The following is a 14,633-nucleotide window of genomic DNA, read 5'->3' as shown; positions in this document are numbered from 1 at the left end:
ATTGGATTTGATTTCCAAAGAATACGTAAAGCTTAAATGAATGCTAGATGGAACTCTGCAATTAAGCCATTCCAACGCGCAATTTTTTATTAACGACTGCTGAACTGGCACCCTCTGCCATGCGCATATTAAAGTGGTAGCACATTTTCTTAAAGTATGAGCATACTATAGGTAGTTAGAGTCAAAGAGAAGTGAAATCGTTTATTATCGCCAGAACCAAACGCTCATCCCCCTTCCGTAACTCTCCTTCCGATGACATCCTTGAAGCCGCCTACTCTATAGGGCTCGTTCTAGGGATGAAAGATTTCATCGACCCTCCCGCCATTCGCCAGATAAGCAGGCGGAGCCCGAAGGGTGGAGGCCCGGAGAAAATCGCCGGCAAATTATGGTAGCAGTGGGAGCGTGTGGAGCCAGGAGCTACTCCCCTTGACGTTTTATTCTTTAGACATTGGAGGCGTGGCACATTTTCCGATCGGCCTCTTCGTGTCTGGATTTACAACTCGACTTACCTCGTCCCACGGGCGGGTAGAGTTGTGATGGGTTGAAGATGTGATGTGGTGCGGGAAGACCCCACGGGAAGGTTGTAATGGAAGGTGGTGGAAGCCAGAGTCCTCTGGATGGCAGTTCTCTACACTACTCCCTCATTGGGTCGAGTCGTTCCATACACTTCCACTATGGGAATTGAGACGTCCGCCATTTTAGTTCTTCCGTCTCTATAGAGTCTTATGGGGGAAAGTGATATAATGCCAGTTTTTTCATAAATACGCGATTCCTGTCGCATTTTCGGTAATTATAAATTATAATATATTCAGTCTTGAGGTACTAGGAACACTTTACTATCAATTTGTAAATTTTAAATCGTGAAAAATAAAAAATATTCGCGCTTCAGTTAAGTTTTGATTCTTTTCACAGGACGTTTTTCTAGATATGAAACTCTCATATTTATGTCTGAAACAGGGTAAATTATTTCCAAAACTACTATTACTGCTCTCAGGGCTACTATATAGCGATTTTTTCTCGTCAAAGGAATAATTTCAGATTTTGAAAAGTCCAATATCAGCTGAGAGAGAATTGTTATCTTCTGATCGGAAGAGATGTCGCATGTAATATCCGAGTAAACTTCCATGAAAACAGCGCAATGGATATTATACGAGGAATTTGAGGACAAGTCTGGTCAATTTTTAGTGCCGACAAATCGGAAATATTATCCTACCTCAAAGTTAGACAAGAAAAACTACAGAAGTCACAAGCTGACATGCAATTTTTGTACTTTTCACGAGAGTTGCAGATCATAAAAGATATCATCAAAGGAGGTATATAAAGGAAAAAATCACATTTTTCCAAAGTATATAATGTACACACACCAGAAATGTTACATTTTAAGATTTCCAGAATGATTTAACAATTTCATTGAAACTAAGATTATTTACATAATGCAAAATAAACAAAATAAATAAATCTGAAGTGCACATGATGTAACATTTCTATTAAAATGGATTCAAATTAGTAGGAGAGAATGATGTACAGGTGATGACAGCTGCCACACATCTTGCATTATTCTCAATTTTGCTATGTTCCTTTACCACCAATGACATTGACTACTCGAGTATATGAACCTGTAATTAAAAATATAAATAAAATTTCGTTAATTACACCAAAAGCATTAATTCACAAGTAATTTTAATGAACAGCATCTCAGTGATACATCAAATTCTCACAATCAACAGTCATGATAAAGTTCTATAATGTGTAGATGTTTATTAAACATGCAATCACTTGTTTCTATATCATATTTCATGGTTTGAGCAATAGGAAATTAATAAATTAAATTTCAATTGGCAGACAACTTTCGGGAAATTAATTCTATTACCAAGATGGCAATCTTCCTGTCAGCATACAAAATTATAAAAAGGAATAATATGACATTAACATTCCACAACACTGTTACTCAGTGGCATATCTACGGGGGGAGGAAGGGAAAGATCCCTCCCCAAAGCCTCAGAGAAATAAAAAAAATATTTATAATTATTTTATATATTGAACTGCATCGACTAAAATTTAAATCTTTGGTGCCAAAATGATTTCAAATGTATTTCCAGGAATGTTATTCTTCAAAAATTTTCTTGGACTGATTCGTTGTCTGATGGGGGGGGGGGGGGTGCCACCCCAGGCCATCCTATCCTTCCCAAAGCATATTCCTAGTTACGCCATTGCCATTACTCCTTGACACAAATATTTCAACATTTATCAGATCATCTAAAAATATTATCAAATTGAAGACATACAGTCATATTAAACTACTCCATTGCCTAATCTCGACCATCGTATGCTCTCCCCCTTTAAAAAATATTTACATTTTAAAACATTCCAAACAGCGGAATAGGTTCATAGATTTCACATTTAATAGGTATTCTCAAACGTATCCCATATTTTAACCCCAGAATACTGTTTAGCAAAGAATTCATGTCAATGGTGAAGGTACCCCCCAATTAATGACCCTCATTATAACGATGAACACCATTTACCTATCTCCATTAACACCATCATGGAATGTGTCATACAGTTTCCTCCGGTATCACATCCATTATAATAACATTCAGACCAGGATTAAGTAGTCAATAGTTATGGAAAAAAATTGACTGTATAAGAGGAATCTCAGAATAGTAGTGAATTTATGCACAGCAAGACCAAACTTGCTTATCAAAAGAGACACTAGTAATTATGAAGAACAGATTTCAACCCCAGAAAACTGTTCAGTGAAGGGTTCAAGTCAATGTTCATGGTACCCTCAAATCAATGAGATGAACAACATTTACACTCTCCATTAACACCGTCATGGAATATATATTCCTTTAAGTACAACATATAATGTAGTAATTTGCCAAAAGGATTAAGCAATCCACACTTCTGGAAAGAAACTAACTTAAAAAGGGGAATCTTTGAACTGCAGTGCATTTATGCACAAAAAAACTAAACTTACCCATCAAAAGAAGTATTCTCAATTATGAAGAAGAGACTTGGCACTAGAAAAAGCTTTGAAAGCAACTGAAGCTATACCAAGAAGGGCAAGTATCGAAGGAAAAATAAATATATTGGCCTATGCTGCTGATGTAGCCTTAAAAGCCTATAGTAAAAGTAACCTCATATCAGTAGCCCAAGTAGAATAGTAATAAAAGTAGGATTACAGGTAATTGAAGATAAAACTAAATATATGAAAATTGGAAGAGTGGCAGAGCCTAACATTTCTCTGCTGGTATTTGGTAGTCACCATTAACTGCCAAAATGAAATAGATGAAGAGATACAAATGGGGATAAATTAAGCTAATAGATGCTACAGGACCCTATCAAAATTATCATAGATTCAACTTCTCAATATACCAACTCCAGGTATATATCAACTCAAGATAGATAAAAATTAGAATGTATACTATCATAATACAGCAAGTGCTCTTAAATGAGGCTGAGGTAAAGACCCTAACAAAGCAGCCTTAGAAGAAGTAAATAACTGTTGGAAATTAAATATCGAGAAGGATATATGGTCCAACGTTTGACGAAGGGGTTTGGAGAATACTGAAAAACATAGAGCAGCAAACTTCATAAAACAAGATATTGTCACTGTGATCAGAAGTAGGAGAATTGCATGGCTTGGTCATGTAAGAAGAAGTGAGGAGTGTGGAGAGGTCAACCAGAGGGAAGACACCCACAAGAAAGACCAAGACTAAGATGCAATGACCCAGTGTTTGAGGGCATGGGATGAGTTGGGGAAAAGGTTGACATTATGGAGGACAGAGGAGTCTGAAGAGACAACTTGTTGGTGAGGCCAAATATCGACTTGGATTTGAGTATGGAATCATATTACTTGCAATATTTAATTTGATTCAACATGTTTTTGGCTTGAATTCCCCCCTCTCTAAGAACGACTGTTGCACTTATTTGTAATTTGATTTCAGCATTAATCTCATGAACATAATAACATTTCATACATACTAATTTCCTCTGCAAAAATAAGGGGATACTTCGTAACTGGAACTTTAAAACTTGACTGAAGGATAAAAAGCAGTGGCTTCATAGTATGTGGTTTACTATATCATTGATTAAAAAATTCAGCCATGTTGCAATGACCTATTGCAAAATTATTTTAACCATATGCTGAAGTAGAAAATTGAAAGTAAGAATTACAACTCTACAGCATGCTTAAAACACTCTGTTGTACTTCAACCATACAGTATAGTAGGCCCTTATAATGTATTCTACTGAAGACAAAATGATTCTTTGGTGTTCTATACAACAAATACGAGAACTAAACAAGAAACCCAAAAATTACATTTAAATATGAATTATCTTCTGCATGTTTATCGATGAAGCCATAATATCTTTGGAAAAGAATGATGCCAATCTTAAAATGATAAAAATTCAGCCAATCAGTGATGTATAAAAAAAGTAAAGCTTATACTACAATTAAAGTTAAGTTCGAACTCAAAGAGAACCAATGTGTCTAATATTTATATGCCACTTTCATTATGAGGTTTTTGGCTTTTACTTTGCAGTGCACCATTTTCCTGTAGGAACTCTAATGAATTACCTTCAACAAATATATTCAAAGCTACAGACACTAACCTCAACCCTTAAGAAACAAATAAATAGCAATGTGGTACCCTATTCATACATACTGGTGAGAAAGGGTAGTTGAACGTTCAATGTCAGGGTATTTCGTGTAAAATGTAGAACTTGCCCAATCAGTAATTTTAGCATCGTGCACTAGTTCTTCCTATGTTGCTCCCTCGCCAAATGACACCCTTGGAACCTGCTTGAACAGCAGTAGCAACATGCAAGTGATAATGCAAATCAAATTTATTAATTTATTCCAATGGTAAACATTACTAATCACTAGAATATAGAATCAACGCAAAAGGAAATGGCAGAAAGTCCCCCTACGGCTTAGGATAAACACCATAAATGGATTTAGGAGTACAATATCCTAGGTTTATCGCAACATATCACTAAGAAATGCATTTAAAGAAGTTTTTATTGCAACAGAAATCATGATATCTCCAAGATATCATTAAAACCGTATTATTTTCACACAATACCGCATCAGGTCTAGAATAAGTTATATCTACACATTAACAATAAGCTTCCACTCCACTCTTAATAATCACTATTTATATAAGATTTATAAAAGCACAATTAAACGCACAGGCTTAATAAAAGTAAATATAAAAGTAAAACAATAAGTTCTAGAGAAATGTACATGAATAATATACACACTGAAAATAACGCATTGAAATTGAAATGGTGTACGAAGAAATAATCAAAAACTCCTAGTTATCCATAGCCATATTTTTTTAATAACTCTCAATAATTAGGCATGAATGGTACCGTCCTCTTTGATAATCACTGAAGCCATTTCAGAAAAACCTAATTAATTATATATTTCCATATTTTACAATTAGTTACTAAGCTCGAATACGTACCACAAGTAAATATTCGGCCAAAGATGTTGAAACTTCAAGTACACAGGAGCAGACAGCAGTATAAGCACTGGGCCACGACAAAAGTTCGGTGTTGATGTATTTTTCCGTTTTAACCAGCCCTAGGAATGTAATCCTCTTCAAACAAAACTGGAATTAAAAATTCGGAATGAGTCAAGGAAAAGATTAGTCGCAAAAGCGACTCGTCGAGATTTTAATTGCATCCTAAAATTAAGCATTCACACTACTTCGAAATATAATAGTCATTCTTCTCATGAACAACACACAAATAAAGCAATGAAAAGCGGAGTTTCGTCCACTAATATGTATCCGGATATGCAGATTCTAGTCAAAAACGTAATTGTCTTTATTGTTGTAAATGACCGTAATATTACTTCATACCGGCATTGACAAAAACAAATATTTTTATTGAATACAAAACTAGCAGCACTAATAGTTATTGTTACACTTTCTGGTACGTAGTAAAGAACTAAGTCAATCATCTCTGCAACCCAGACTAAATATTATATTTTAGTCACAAAATTTCACATATTCCATTGATGAATAGAAAACATACAAGCACAAAAACACTCGTCAAGAACCTCGCCGGATTATCTGAACCGGAATACATATTTTTTTAAATTACTACTTATACACAGTTCAAACCTAATAATTGGAATATGTGGATCAGCACTATTAAAAATTTAAGGTAATAGTATTAAAGGAACCATTATGTGTAGAAAAACTTACCTCACGTAGGCGGGAAGACGTTGTTTGGTGTCACTTGTCCCTTCGGCATATTTGAAGCCATTTCGCTCTTCTCTCAATATTTTGATGGAAAATAAAATTTTTAAACACGTCCTTGGTGCTAATGTAGCAATTAGGAGCCGAACTACAACTTATTGTGCCGTATTTCTGCTACAAATAACGGAAAATCTTGCCGAGCAACTGCCGGCCACATTCACTTTCATAACGTAAACAACGAGTGCAGAGAACAAAGATGGTAGGATGCGACGACTCAACTTTGTAGTGTATTATCAACAATCCAGAGGACTCTGGTGGAAGCGAGGTTTACGGCGTGAGAAGCAGATTGAAGCTTCTAGGCACTTTGCCAAAAGAGAAGGGGTATATAGGAGAAGCTCAGTACAGAGTGATGCTGGGAGCAAGCCCTCCTTATTCCGCGGTAGGTAAACCCCCCTGTGGGTAAGTAGAGGTTGGGGTCTTACTAGCCACCATCCGGCTAGCCATAGCCTTGAGGGCTCAAGTGAATTCCTCAGTGCACATATGGAAGATCTTGGACGTTCCGAGGAAATCGAGGGTGAGCGGGTTTTGTTAGGATAAAAATTCTCGGGGAAGAAATCAGTTGGGTGGCCACTTTTTCGTTGGTTTTTTTACCCCAAGGGTTTTATTTTCTCTGCAGCCCCGGAAGGGTTGCTGGAATTCCTTATGGCGATAAGACCTGAGAGATAGCGGAGCAGTCGTGTGAGATGATCAGCGAATTAGGGTGTGTCCAATTGTCTGGCACTGCTCCAGTCCCGTCCCGTTTATACTTGCTGCGAAACAAGCGCTTTTCCCAGTGCTCATTCAGAACACAAGGGGCGTGACTACGCTGACGGAAACGATGCGCGCGTGTACGAGTCTACGGAATCGTGGATAAATTATACCCTCAACTGCAGTGCGGGGATAAATAGCATAGCATCGAAGGCAAAAACACCATTTCATATTGCTACATCTGCTCTTCGCTTGGCTGCTGATCGAAAGATCCCGAGTTCAAATCCCAGATAAAACCTTCGGACATTCGAATTCGACAAACATTCGAATCAAAATCGTCGGCCCCGTTGGCGGTTAAAGTCCTCGACTGCCGAACAAGAGGTCGCGTGTTCCATTCCCGCTGGAGGAGGTTACCTCTATTCAGGGCATAGTAGTTTGTGCACGTGTAATTGTTAACTTGCTGAAATAAACGATGTAAAAGGCCAGTATGTGCCGTTTTCAGTGGTGCGAAATTTAAGAAGAAATAAAACGACCTCGAAGTGGGAATTGGCTCAGGGAAAGAAATTAGCCACCCACCCAGAATGTGTGAACTTTGCACGCCAGCTACCTAGTTCGGGGTGAGCTACACCCTCACCAAAGCAAAGCAAAGTTAGTGTTTAATGACTGAGTGAACGATTTTTCCTATTTTTATAGAAATATAAATCTAATTATATCTACATTAATTACGCTTTTGCTATTTCCAGTTAAGGTTGTATTAAATGAAATACTAATGCTTCCTTTGGGAAATTGCTCTTTTCCCTCATGAGGGCCTGGATATTCCTCCAGATCCCATAAAACCTGTTGACGCAGTTTTTTCTTTCCTCAGCATTTTTGAGATATATTAGTGAATTTTTGCAGGAAATACATATCAGTGTGAAAAAATGTAACCTTAGAATTAAAATGGAATACAAGTTGATATAATTGGTTCCGCGTCAGAACAATTTTATGAAGATATTTGTTAAGATGTACTTATCATGTTTACTTATCACTTAGAGAGGAAAGTTTATAGAATAGACACGTTTAAAATTTATAACTATGATGATAGAGTTTGAAAAATTAAGTGACACGTATTTTTCTGCCTCTCGACCAATCGCATACTTCTTGAGCTATTCTCGGCAAATTATCGGTGGCCTTACAGATAAGTTGATGATGCCAATGCGCTCTTACCGTGCGATTCACTGCAACTCAGTTACAACTCGGCCTAACGCAACCACCACAGGTGGTGTATAGCCGTTTGCGAACTCCAAAACAATTCCATTCCATAGTGTCCGATTCTCTGTGAACGAGTTATTGAGCATGAAGTTGAATAACGTCACCAACTCGTGAGGGATGAGCGATATCTTTCTTGCTTTTTAAGTGTTGCTTGAATTGCGGTGCAGGAAGACATAATACAACACACACAAAATCTATGAAATTAATAAAACACAAAGGAAAGCTTCACGATTTCTCAAAACAAAACTGGGGGAAAACAGAAAGCATTGCACAGCATGTTGCGCAAAATTAGGCTGGGAGCTGATGGAAATTCGGAGGCTACGCGCAAGGCTAAGACTGGTTGAGCAATTGAGAATCGATCTATCAGAGTGAAACGTAGAATATCAGATACGAATTCCAATATATGTCCAAGTCTGATAGAAACGATTATGGGAATTTTTTTTTCCAAACGGATCAGTCTGGGAACACATTTTTCTCCGAAAAATGGGATTTAATAAATGTTAGGTGGAACTTCGTGATGCGTATTTACTAGATTTTTTGACGACTGGTGTCCTAACACCCCCCACCATACGTCTTTTGAAGGGTTAGTCTATGTATTGTCTTCCCCCTAACTCTTTCAATGAATTGTGGTATCAGGTCTAATGGAGCTATCCCATTGGAAGTATGACTAAATCATAACAGGGAAAATGGCATTTTTGGAAGGTTTTATTGAAAATACTATTTATAAAGTATTCTACCCAAATAGGTAGCTTTGGATACAGCATTTAAGAAGTATACTGTTTGTTTCCCCTTCGTTCTTGGTATTCTTCCTGCAATTCATAAAAAGGCCTACCACCTGCTATTCTATCTACAAATCATTTTATCCCCTTTAGTGTCTCATGTAAAAACTACCTCTTCTAACCCACCATAACCAGCACGGCTTCGTTCAACCTCCTTTCCGTTCACTTTAATTTCTCCATTCTTCTTCAGTTCCACTTCTTGAAAGCCTCTAGTATCCTCTTGTCGTTCATTCGAAGTGTCCAAGTTTCCGCACCGTAAAGCCCTGCACTCCATGTCTGGCTTGCCACTAGCCTTTTCTTTTAACTCTTACGCAACGATTCTCTCATAAGGCCCTTCCTATTCATAAAAGGTATAATTATATTATTAACATTTAATGCATTACTATTTAAGTAGCACCTATTATTAATGCTCCGTTATAAATTTATATTTGTGCAATACACAGCGCCGACGTCGTCATACAAACACTTCATGATCTTCCTTGGGACTAAGAACCTTTGCTCTTTAAACTTGCCCAATTAAAACACGACAAATGAGGTGGTCCCGAATAAAAATCTCACGACGAAAACATTTCTCCTCGACATGACTGGAGTAGTTCCAATGCAGAACTACTAATGCGCTCATTATACATTTCCCATTGGAACAGCAAATAGGCCCACGATTCGCGATTAATTTGCGGATTTTTATTCGTGTAATGTGTGGCAATTAAGCAAGCCGCTATGCTTTAAGCCAAAGCAGGAGAAGTTGATTTCACTACGCAAAATTTAAACGAAAACGAAAAAAAAAAACAAGCCACACGGTCGGCTGAGTAAAGAATTTCGGGCGTAATGCGAAACTTTAATTTTTACCCATGGAACCCTTTGAAAGAGCACTTGCTAATTGGGAACATGAAAAACTGCGATGCGAGCTAATGTTTCATTTATTTCGCGGGGCTTGTTAGGGACAAAAGGCGGAAGGAAAAAAAAAGAGAAGGAGCGGCGAGCGCGTGGGTTTTTATTTATTTATTTCCTTCCGAGATGCTAAACAAGCATTGGGAATGGTGAGGACTTAGCATGCCTACTCCACTGTGAGTAAAAATAATAATGATATTTTTAGCCTCTCGCACGTTTCTCGGAATTGAAAAAATAAATAAAGGAAGGAAGGGGTGGGCGAGAATTAGGCTTTTGGAAATTGACGTGATTTTTTCGAAAAAGAGAGTAGGAAGGTGCGAGGGGACTGGATTTGAGAAATACGTATGCTCAGGAATAAAAGGGGACTGCTGGGTCGAATTAGTGCGTCTGGCTCGTGTTTTGCGGGGAAATGTAAGTGGCTTGCGTCGGAAGTGCGGTGTAGAGTTGGCTGCAGCAGCTGGTGCAACCTCTCCATGGAAGAAATGGCATTGGATTCCTGGGAAAAAGGTTTCTGTGCCCAAGAAAACAGACGGATAACTAGTTAATAATAATAATAACAGTTCATTTAAACTACACTACGATATACCGACCAAAACAGGTTACACTATTGTCAATAATAGACCAGGTAAAATGTTGATTAACAAGAAAAATAGAACTTGTCTCGTAGCTGATACTGCTGTACTATTCTCCCGTAAAATCTAAAAGGCAATGGGTGGAATAATAAACGAGTACCAAGAATTCGCAATAGAAATAAAAATAAATAAAAAAAACCATGTAAAATGGAAGTTTTTGTAGCTACAATATCTGCCACCGGTATCATCCCAAAACAAGTGCAAAACTGTTTTGAAATGGTAAACCTTCATCCAAATATACTAATCATGCTGCAAAAGGCCGCAGTTATTTCAGCTTGCCATATCACGAGAAAATTTATCCACGGTATAGAGCAGTCATGAGTGATCTTAGTGAGAATCCGTGCCCTTAACATAAAAAATACTCAATGAACTCAGGGTAGCAAATAAAATCATTTGACAATATGAAAAAAGAATTAAATTTCTTCAGATGTCAATAAATAAATAAATCAACTCAGTCAGTAACAATTCAGTCGTAATTCATGATTTGTGGAGCGGTTTATGATAATTACTTTCTTACTCGATGCATAACCCATCCGATAGCGTTTGCCTGAAATTTTCTCTTCTAACCCTTGTCTGCATAATATAACTTGACCGATTTTGAAATCATCCTTCCAATATTCTAAAAAGAATGTGCAATGCGTTTTTCTAGGACTCCGGACCAGCATCGGCTTATCATTCCTGCCGAAGTTTTGAATACTTTAACGTAGAAACGTCATCTGAAACGGATTATAACGCGGAGTAAGCCCCAGAAAAACCCATCGCTTCAGTTCACATGGAAGGTATCAAATCCTTCCGTGGGGAATATAACTAGCCGCACGTAAACAGCTGAATGTCCATTGAAACAGCAAACGCAGTCAGAAATGCGAGAAAAATTTCATCATTTTTTTAATTGATTTGTTATACTAAAATTTATTATTTTTTTTAGTTATTTGAAAGATTACTATTTGATAAATTGTCAGAATAAACATGCGTGAAATCCTATATTGAGTGTTTAAAAATGGTAGCTTACATCAAATATTGTAGTGATTTGTATTTTCCAGATCTATCGTAATTTCCCTTAACAATAATTCGTCCTGTTTCGTCCATGGGTCGCATTCACGCCATCCCGCGGGTAGTTAGTATGTCTTTGAGAAAGCTAGTTAATGACTGATAATGAGATGTCATAAAATATTTGCGTCTTGAAACGCTTGATGACCCATTTAAGTACGATAATATGTTTGAAACGAAGAAATGTAATATCAAATTTGTATGAAAAAATTGGGCTCCCTACTGGGAAACGAAATAGCCCACATTTCATGGTCAAGGTCAAGGGTGTAGGCCATTTCCCAGTTTCCTTGGATTCTAAAAAGGATTATTAGTGCCATCAAGATTAACTCATACTTCCTATCTAGAAATAGATTACTATTCTATCACTTTTTTCTGTAACTGGAGTAAAAGGTATTCCGAAGGCATAGAATCACAAAGAAAAGTGAGAGTTTTGAAAATAATAAGTAAGAAGAGTATTTTTCCAAAAATATCGCTTTTAATACTTTATGTTATTAGCACATTGATATGATCCATGATTACACTATAGATTTACATGTTTTTTTCACTGTTTTGCAGCCTGCAAAGTTAACACATTGATATGATGCATGATTAAACTATAGATTTACATGTTTTGTTTACTGTTTTGCAGCCTGCAAAGTTGCATGTGTCTGCCTTGTTTCGTATTCGAAAAAGCGTCCAACATCGAAGCGTCATCGACGATACTTTGACGCCGGAAACTAGGTAAAATAGTAATATTAACTGGATGGCAGTAGAACTGAACAGCTAGTTTGGCCCCGTGACTTCAGAATGAACGAAACCAAGAGCGCTTGTAGTGGTAGCGGAGGGTACAAAAGCTTTGTCAAACATAGAAGGCCCCAAGTTAGCTTTAAGAATAGGCGACGAATCCCAGACCGCAACGTCGGCAGCTTTTGAATTCTCACTTAAAGGTGACCCCGAGAGGAGTTATACATAATAATTTACGGGAAACCGTCAAATCATACATATTCTCAAATTCATTCATTTATGTAATACCAACGTTAAAATAAAGAACAAATCTAGCCGGCTAATTCACTTTCTAACTACGCTTTCTATCAGGAGGCATAAAATTACTCAATTTTAAACACAAATTGTAAATGTAATGAGGTTCACGATACAACATTAAATGCAGGGTGCACTGGTTATTACTGAATCTGACTATTCTATATCAGTCGATGTCAATTTTACTAGATTTTCAAAAGGCAGTGAGTTGTATCTTTCATCCTAATTCCGTGTACCAATTGGTTCGTCCTGTTTCCTCCAGAGAACAACAGACATCCATGCCGAGAGAAAATAAGTATTTATTCACTTGGTGAACAAGCGGTAATGGTATGTTATGTAATAAATACCCATCGTTACCCAACCGAAAACGACGATCTGTTTTGATAAAAATAAATTTTTACTAAATCTAAGTCTAAAACTTAATAACAGAGATGATGTAACTCTACTCCGCATCTGTCCATTTTTATTTCAGACGACAGTGTCACAGGCATTGCAGTCGGCTTTCTCATGAAGAAACTGCGCACCTTTCTTTTCCACCTCATATTCTCTATTTATTGTTAAGTCACTAGCGATTGGCTCTTGGAGATTGCCTTGTTAGCAGAACTAGTTCCGTACCGAAAAAAATATGGATGGACCCCGAGAAAAGCCCGGGAGAACTAAAAATCTTTATCAATCTGTGAAAGTCAGCATAAGGGATTTATTGATAGCATTAAAATTGAGAACAGTACTTCAAGCATAGTAATTCTCCTGGTAATTACTCTCACTAAGACGGTTATTGTGAATCAACTTATCCAAGCTGAATATTGATAAGTTGGGATATTTATCATAGCTTGTTTCTCATAGGTCTAATTCCACTTCTTTCAGATCATTCCTGTGTGAAATCTTGAGGAAAAGGGCTGATTGAATCATATGGCGATTATACCCTGAATTCAGGACTCCCTCTGCATCAACCTCCATTTTCATTATGCTTGCGTAAAAACACTGTGGAAGAAAAATAGCAAAGGATGACCTCAAATTATGCGAGAAAATGAATGCCGAATCATGCGCCTGCTGCCCTAAATTAGTTTACGAGAGAAATATCATGACGGCTTTTTTTTCTCTCTCCGCGAAAACGTAACTGGCTTGAATTGAACGAGGTAACGGTCGTGTGGAAGGTGTGATAGCAAGGATGGAAGGGAAGCCTAAAAAAATACGATTGCATAAAGGTTGAAAAAAAAAAACAAACTAAGACAGCGAGAGATAGTAGGAAGGGAGAGTCGAAAAACATTCCCTCTGAAAAGTTAATTCCGTTCCTTTTTCTCCGCCGTCAGACTTCCCCCGAGGAAACTTATCTCAAGGAACCACTCGCTCGCTGCCTCTGATGCGAAAGGAGGGATTTTCACCTAGGCTCGTTGAGGAATTGAAAAGAATTGAGAGGGCAGAAGTAGGGGATAGAGGCTGAAAGACTTTAGGAAAGACGTGTGCGGAAACACAAGCGCGACATATGTACATCCATAGATACATATTTTATAAACGAGAAGAATATATTCATGGGATACAGAAGAGAATATTTAATAAATTAAACAAATTTTAATTAAGAAAAGCCTATAAGATAAAGACCGTTACGTGTTTATTCTTAACCTATTCTTTGCGTCCATATTGAAACTGTGGACTCCACATACCACATATCATATTTATCTTTTACCAATATCATTAGCAGAAACTATGTGAAAAATAATGTCTAATAATAATAGTGCGCTCGACATAATTGGAATGTCTGCTCGAACGCATCGGAACAAACAGAGCGCAAAAGTCTCATGAATGCTAACTTCGATATATTATTGACTTTTGTCTCTCGTAATACTTGCAATTAATGATATACGACATGTAATTCGAGAGGAATGGATTCTTAGAATAGGCAAAACCCATAATGCCGTAACGCCAAGATACCCCTTTAAATGATACGAATGACAATTTCCCATCATGCTATATTTAATACGCACAGAATAATTCAGAAAAAGGATTATTAGATATTTCATTTACTCTTTAGTGATTTTCGTACCATAAAAAGTTAAATT

The 14,633-nt window shown here is 37.2% G+C and overlaps 1 long non-coding RNA gene across 1 annotated transcript; it reads right to left on the bottom strand.

The window, feature by feature from the left end:
- Positions 1–1,553: 1,553 nt before the first annotated feature.
- Positions 1,554–5,541, bottom strand: LOC124163838. The gene is made up of 3 exons (XR_006865849.1): positions 5,475–5,541; positions 4,671–4,804; positions 1,554–1,616 (listed from the first exon to the last, which is right to left on the bottom strand). It is a non-coding gene; the product is annotated as an uncharacterized LOC124163838 (long non-coding RNA).
- Positions 5,542–14,633: the final 9,092 nt, after the last annotated feature.

The sequence above is a fragment of the Ischnura elegans genome, chromosome 8 (assembly GCF_921293095.1).
Source record: "Ischnura elegans chromosome 8, ioIscEleg1.1, whole genome shotgun sequence".
NCBI lineage: Eukaryota > Metazoa > Arthropoda > Insecta > Odonata > Coenagrionidae > Ischnura > Ischnura elegans.
The sequence above is the reverse complement of the archived record's forward strand: the minus strand, read 5'-3'. Positions and strand labels throughout refer to the sequence as shown.